This window comes from Capsicum annuum, chromosome 10 (genome assembly GCF_002878395.1).
Source record: "Capsicum annuum cultivar UCD-10X-F1 chromosome 10, UCD10Xv1.1, whole genome shotgun sequence".
Lineage (NCBI taxonomy): Eukaryota > Viridiplantae > Streptophyta > Magnoliopsida > Solanales > Solanaceae > Capsicum > Capsicum annuum.
This window is the reverse complement of record NC_061120.1, coordinates 182,378,377-182,386,597: the sequence shown is the minus strand read 5'-3', so window position 1 is coordinate 182,386,597 and position 8,221 is coordinate 182,378,377.

Genomic DNA, 8,221 nt, shown 5'->3' with positions numbered 1-8,221 from the left:
ATCTTTCTTCAAAAGATTATACAAGTATTATTAATTAAAGAGTCAACGTCAAAAATGTATCCCTATGATAATGATATGTGCGAGCTTTATATTCAACTATCATTAACTATTTATCAAATATAATCAAACTATCAATTATTCATTTTTTTACTTAACTGAACTATTTGATAATTAATACTATTTTGATAAATAACTAATGATAATTCAAATAAAATTTCAAACATGTAATCGCATATTTTTTAAGTACGTTTTTGTTCTTCCACTTTTAAAGAAATTATAAATTTTAAAATATTATTGATAAAATAAATTTTTAATAAATATTTTGTAAAAGTCTCTAATCAAAGTGAGCTTGAGTACTTCATAGCTCTAAGCCTCCAAATGAGGGGAGGGGTTCCCATTAATGCACTCTATAAGTGGTTATCTACGTGAGTTTGGCGGGCCGCCCACCAGTCAGTGCTGTCATACCATTCGGCGGATATAATAAAGTATAAATAACATAAATATCAACCTTGTGCAAGTAATTACACTTTTTTCTACTTTTTTAATTACTTTATTCTCTCTTTCTATTAATATACATAACATAGCTGACATATACATAATATTCTGTGTATATGTTGAGAGTTTTGTAATAGATTTAGGGAATTGACATTTTTTTGTAATATTGAAAATATAAGTTGTATATTTGTGTAATTTTTAGTATAATAAATATTTCAACTTCAAGTAACTGGTGGGCTAGCACTTTATTTTCAACATTAGAAGTACTAAATTTGTTGAAATTTATATTTTTGATCCGTAAGGTCTATCTATAAAAAAAGGGAAGGTTTTTCTATCAAAAGTAATTCGTTTGTGATTCAGTTTTGGAGTTTTTATTAAAGATGAGGAGATTTCGTTTAACATCATTACAATTTACACCCTTTGCTGGCAATTTAGATGTTGACAAGGCTTAGTTAGTAATAAAGAAATAGATTTTGAATCTAGTCCAACTTCAAAAAATAATTATAGATATGATAATCGTCTAAGATCGTATAAGAAGATAAATTTGTCACTCATCTTGATGTGACAGACTTCCATGCAATATCCTACTAATTGAAGCGTGACCAGATAAAATGAGGTCTAACATAGTGAATGAGTTTGACTTTAATATCACAATATAGATTGAATCTTAAATCTAGCTAACTCAATCAAAAGTTAACTCGATCTAGAGGTGAAAATCGTTAACGATGTCATAGGGCCAAAAATATGTCATTCACCCATGGATGAGAAAACTCAACAGTAGCTAGAATATTATAGCTTACGAATTTGATCATATTCAGTAATTCTAATCTAAACTCTGTATTTATTCAAAAAATTTATTATAATATAACATCCAACTACCTAAATAAACTAAAGTTTGGAATTCAAAAACTTCAAATCCTATCTTCTTCCTCTAAAGAAAACTTAAAGAAACGGTTGAGATATATAATGAGGTCATTGAATTCAAGGTTTAATGAGATTTAAATTCGAAAAGTGACTGCTGAACTATCTATCAGGACAAAGATCTAATAATTGGTCTCATTTTTCATCTCCTACCACATTTAGTTAGGTCCCCAAATCTTATAGGCCATAAATGTTCTTTTATTAAACTGCTAATAATTGTAGTTAGATCGATGAGGACAAAAGGTTGTTGCATGTGGCAGGTGGAAACAGGTCTATTGAACACACATAATTTGAATAGAAATAGAATAAAATGAGCATGTATAGATCTTTTTTGTGTTATTTTTATATGTAAAAATAAAAATTGGCATATAAAAAGTATAAATTTTTTTAAAAAATAGATACGTAATTATTTAAGTAGGCGTTTGGTCATGTTTCGTCATTGTGAAATTTAAAAAATGTAATTTTAATTTTTAAAGTGAAAAGTGATATTTAAAACTTGAAGTTGTTTTTAACAATTAATACAAATTGAAATTGCTTTTGGATTTTTCTGAATAATTTGGGATGAAAAAAGTGAAAATATATTTTTTCCCAAATTCTTAGAAAATTCTAAAATTTCATTTTAAGTTGAATTTTGTAAATTTTCAAAATTTTATATCCAAGAGTATCTCTAAGAAAGTAAAAAATATTCATGGTCAAATGTGTCTCTTGAGACGACATTTAAATACAAATGGATAAGATGATTATTCAAGTGGATGTTTAGTTGGTTTAACATAAGCATGTCAAAGGGAGCTAACCCAGTCCGGTCAACCCACGGGCTGTAGGGTATCGGGTCCCGGGGTTAGTTTTGGTTTTGGGTCTGATTAACTCGACCCGGACCAAACCCGATCCAGACCCGTCGGAACCGGCCCGGATATATATATTTTTTTTTAAATTATTGATTTTGTAGTATATATATTGTAGTATATTTTATTTAAAGTAATACATATATATTGAATGGTATGTATATATGTGTATATATCTTCTATAGACGTATATATTTAACGTATACTTGTGTATATGTTTTATAAATTAGTATATAACTATATATATAGTGTGTATATATTGTAGTATATTTTATTTAAAGTAGTACATATATATTGAATGGTACGTATATATGTATATATATCTTCTATAGACTCTAAAGTAGTATATATTTAACGTATACATGTGTATAGATTTTATAAATTATTATATATATCATTATATTGTAGTATATGTTTTATTTAGAGTAGTATATATATTTAACTAACGTATAGATGTACACACGATTATATGTGTAATTGTGTATATGTGTACATATTTTTTAAATTCAAATGTAGTATATACTATATATATAGTGTATATATTTTGTTTAACGTATTTTAAATGCTTATAGATGGGTATATATAGTGTATATTGGAGAAAAAATTTTTTTGTTGGTTTTAGATCGGTTTTGACCGAATTTTTAACCGATTTTAACCGAGTTTAGGGAGGTTAGACCGGGTTAGGTTAAGTGGGCCGGTTCAGGGTTATTTTTAAAAAAATTACTGTTGGGCCCGAAACCGAACCGGCCCGTTTAACCAGGCCCGGATCCAGACCAACCCACAACCCGACTAAAATTTACTGGTCGGTTCCGAGTTGACCCGGCCCGATCCACTTAACACCCTTAGTTTAACAATAAATATAATTGATGAGATAAAGTTTTGCAGCTACTCGTTTACCTCCTCCGGGGGCGGAGCTATCTTAGACGAATGGTAGTCTAGTATTTTTTATCAAAAAATTATGTGGTGTATAAAAGTTAAAAGTTAATTATTAGTTATTATGAATACATATTTAATTTTGTATATCTTTAACAAAAATAGAAAAATAGAATTGCACATCTTTCATTAATTTTCAAGCTCCGCCACTGACCACTGACTTCCTCAATATTTTAATCTTTCTTATAGGCTCCTAGCTCCGTCAGTGCGATAATTAAATCAATTTCTGTTGTGGGGTTTTTATTTACATAAAATATTAACACTGTTATAAAATATGAAGTAAGAATAGCAAAAATAAATAGAGAAAAGAGAGGAGGCTTCTTTATTTTTTCGTGCTGCTCACCACTCCTCGAGGCCAAGGATGGGGTCGAATCGTCATTCCAGGATTTGCAGTCTGACACATTTCCATTATGTGGTTAGAGATCATAAGATTGAGAATACAATGTACAAAACCCCTCTATTTATAGGGAAAAATACTCCTAGTTTCTGACTAAAAGACAGATACTTCAAATCCTGATAGATATCAACTAGATCTTGATAGATCTTATCTATATTCTTGATAGACATTCACTATATTGTAAATACATTTATAACACTCCCCCTTGAATGTCTAATTGATAGATAATATGTCTCGTTAAAACCTTACTAACTAGAAAAAATCCAGTGGAAAAAAAATCTTGTGAAGGAAAAAGAGTACACATCTCTAATAATACACATATAGGCTGCCTCATTAAAAATTTTACAAGGAAAATCCAGTGGGCAAAACCTCGTAAGGAAAAAAGATTACAATGCGTATTAACTCCCCCTAATGAGAACATTCTTGAACATTTGCATCCTGATTTTGTGCACCATCTTCTTGAAAGTTGCAGTTGGAGGAAACTTGGTGAATAAATCAGCCATATTGCCACTTGAACGAATCTGTTGTACGTTAATATCACCATTCTTTTGGAGCTCGTGTATGTAGAAAAACTTTGGCAAAATGTGCTTCGTTCTATCTCCTTTTATGGATCCTCCCTTAAGTTGTGCTATGCATGCTGCATTATCTTCATATAAGATTGTGGGTACTTTGTCACATTTTAAATCATATTTTTCTCAAATAAGATGTATCATGGACCTCAACCATACACATTCTTGACTTGCTTCATGAATAACTATTATCTCAATATGATTCGATGAAATGGCTTGATAGACTGTTTTATATATCTCCCAGATATGGCAGTATCCCCACATGTGAACACAATGCATGTTTGAGATCGAGATTTATATGGGTCAAATAAGTACCCATCATCAGCATGACTAATAAGATCGGGACTGCAATCTTTAAAAAATAAGATCATGCGTTTGATCTCATTGTGATATCTCCTAGTAGAAGCAGAATTATACCATGCTAACAAATTAACCGAAAAATGCTATATCAGGCCTTGTAGTATTTGCAAGATACATTAGTACATCAATTATACTAAGATATGGTTCTTCATAACCAATTCAATTCAGTATATTTCTCATGTCAGCAAATAATCTATTGCTTTGAAAACTCTCCAAAAGTTCTAATGATTTTCAAGTTATAAACTTATGCAATATAAGGATTATAAATAAGTTTCGTAGAAACTTTTATATATTTCAAACATTTTGAATCCTTACAAAGTTTCATATAAATTTTGTCAAGTGAAAATATTCATCATTTCACATATGACATCGTCAAGTGTTTGGATTGCAAATCAAATAAGTGTTATGCTTACCAAGATGCATCCTTTCATGTCACTTGATAAATTTTTCTATGTCAGCATGCTTAAATAAACGTAGAATTCAGATCCTCGTAATCTATTACAATATTGTATAAATATTGTATCAAAGATATCATTGATGATATATCATTTCATATCGGTTCATAATATGACATAATATTTTGAGATCTCTTCACTTCATTATTTTCAGGTACCTAAACCTCTCATAAGGTTTCATGAAATGTTATGTGGTAGGCTCTTTAAGAGCACATTGTCTTCTTATTATGACTATTTGCTCCTTATTTTTCAATAAGTATTTCATTTGGAACCGATTGGTCTACTACGCTTCACGCATGCATATATTTTGTCCTTCAGGGACACAAAATAGGAGCACTTGCAGCTTAAATATGAGATGCTTTCGGCATTTAACTTGAATTATCTTTTGAATGAGGATCGAATGATAATTTCTAACATATTTATTAGCTGATTATAATCCCCCCCTTAAGTTAGAAAAATTAACATACATCCTCCATCTTCTTTGAGGAATCTATCTTTGTGCATCATGGTATATTTGTTAATCGTATCCTGTAAATAAAAACTATCAGATAGAATAGTTGGTTCCTGACCTTGAACCAATGGAGAGGGAAGAATTAATCATAATTTATTGGTCTAATGTATACAAGTTCTATTGTATGCAATATATCATATTTCAGACCAACACATGAAGCTTTGTTCTCATTAGTAATGATTTAGCTATTTATCGAAGGCATTCAATGCCAAATCATTATCATCAAGATGAATTGTCTTGATTACACAAAATTATGCTCTTAACTCAATTTTATTGAGCAAGAAACTTTATGAATGTCAAACTGCAGGTTGACAATAAATGTACAAGTGATCATCTTATATGGATGCATCTTAATAGATCACATGACAGGTGAACGGGCCCGTATTCACCTTTTATACTTTTCAGATTTAAGGAATTCAATCCCAACATTAATTGGTCTAACCAACTTATCATGAGAACAAGCGGCATAAACAATTCTTAAAGAATCTTCTAGTTCTTCAATACATGTCTAATACTCAATATGCACATCTTCGAGATGCCACAATCATTCATATCAACTTATGAACTCATTTATAGTAGTAAACACTAGTTTACCATGACATGTATTTTTTTTGCTTTAGTAAATTTCAGATTTACTATTACATGAATAAATTACAGATTTACTACTTTAGAAGTAGATTTCAAAATAACTCTTCTCAATTATTCTACCTCTTTCGGAGATGAGTTGTGATACCATCACAGTCAAGTGCATATTTGTATTAATACGTTTCGCATTTCCCAGGAATGTAATATAATCGTGCCTTAAGCTTATCAGGTTCTAATAGCTTATAACCTCTTTCATGATATTGCTACTTCAGGAGCAAATCGAGATGTTGAAGCAAATCGAGACATACATATGATCTAGAGAATTTTTCTCTAACATATCTTATGATCATAATATGCGTGTGAAAATATCATCACTTTTGATGATCATGATTATATTGTCACTCCACGTGTATATTCGTGCATTCAATCATTTAGCTTCTTTCAGACATATTATGCACTGCTACCACATTCACTTCAGAGAATGGAGAATGTTCAATGAGACATATTTCATGACTTTTCATTAAAAATACATTATTTTTCCTTAGCCATCATAATATCATCAATATGGTGCATTGAGATTCAAATTCAACGTCTTACCCATATAAAGGCGTCTTAGGTATAAATCGATTGGAATTAAATCCAACATCTTATCATCATGATGTTCAAACTCAATGTCTTATTCATATTCATATGAAAGCGTCTTAGGCAGCAAATCGGAGGGATTTGAACCCAACATCTTATTTTCATGATGCATGCATTCATATCGTGCTTTTGAGAGGATGACCATCTTCAAGTGGCCAAATCTTTCTTTTAGGCCATTCCACAAAACAAGTGGATTCTTAGTAGTAAGGTATTCAATTTTCATAATTTCGTCAAGATGATGACATAAAAAAATCATAGACTTAGCATGATTTTGATTAGATGTTGTATTTCACTACAACATATTGCATATATAGCTATAAAATGAGTTGTAGGTAAATATGAAAAGTTTGTAGCTAAACACTTTTGCCACAAATTTTCTTTTTATAGATTTCATAACAAGAAGTGGCGTAACTAAAAGTTAGCTACAAACTTTACATGATCTGTGGCTAAGGACAAATATTTGCAGCCACAATTTTTTTTTGATGTAGCTATGATGATAAAACATTCTTGTTATGAAATTATATACTTATAGCAAATTATTTTATTGTTTTGCATCGATAAATAAAATGTGTAGTAAATTTTATATTATAGTCACAATGTATTCTAGTGTAGCAAAAGATTTGATCTGTTTGCTATGAAAATTTAAAATTAGTAGTTGTTTGATATTTTAGTCTCCTGATAACAATGCTTGTATTTAGCTACGAGTTAGAAAATCTATAGCTATAAATGAAGTAGTTGTCTTAAACATTTTTGTACATGCCTAAAAAATTATTTATTTTGCACAAAATACACAAATTAAAACTATTTTTTTTATTTGCTATGGGTATATATAACCATAATTTTTCATAATAATATATAGGTTTAGCCACAAGTACAAATTGAAAAATATTTTTATAGCATTATTAATCACAAAAATTCTTATAATATAGCTAAAATAAAAATAAATTTCAACAATTTCATTACTACAAATTAAAAAAAAATTCTACAAGTTTTGTTGGTAAGAAAAGGTACATAATGTAGCTACAAATTACAATTATCAAACTATATGTAATTGGATTTTACAATTTTGAGAATAGTCACAATAGACAATTTCTTCGAGACACCATCTTGTTTAAGTTCAAAACAACATAAGTTTTCTGTTAACTCTCCTTCCATAATCATCAATTGCACCACAACTTGATCAACATTCATCTTAATTAGTCATTTAAATGCTCTTATTTCACTAATATGCCTATCAATAATTAAAAAAAATATTTAGCACCAAAAAAACAGAATCAACTGACTATATATGCAAGTGTGTGTATATAAAATTTCAAGAAAAAAAATATATATGTATTAGATAATTTTTTCACTAAATTTTTTAAAAATAAAAACAAGAAAAAAAGACAAAGCTTAAATAAACCTGCAAGTCCTTTAAGCTTCATAAAATCTGTAGACATAGATCTTAAATTCAATACAACAATAATTATTCAGTGTAATTCTACAAGTGAGAATCTCAAATTTTAATGTTG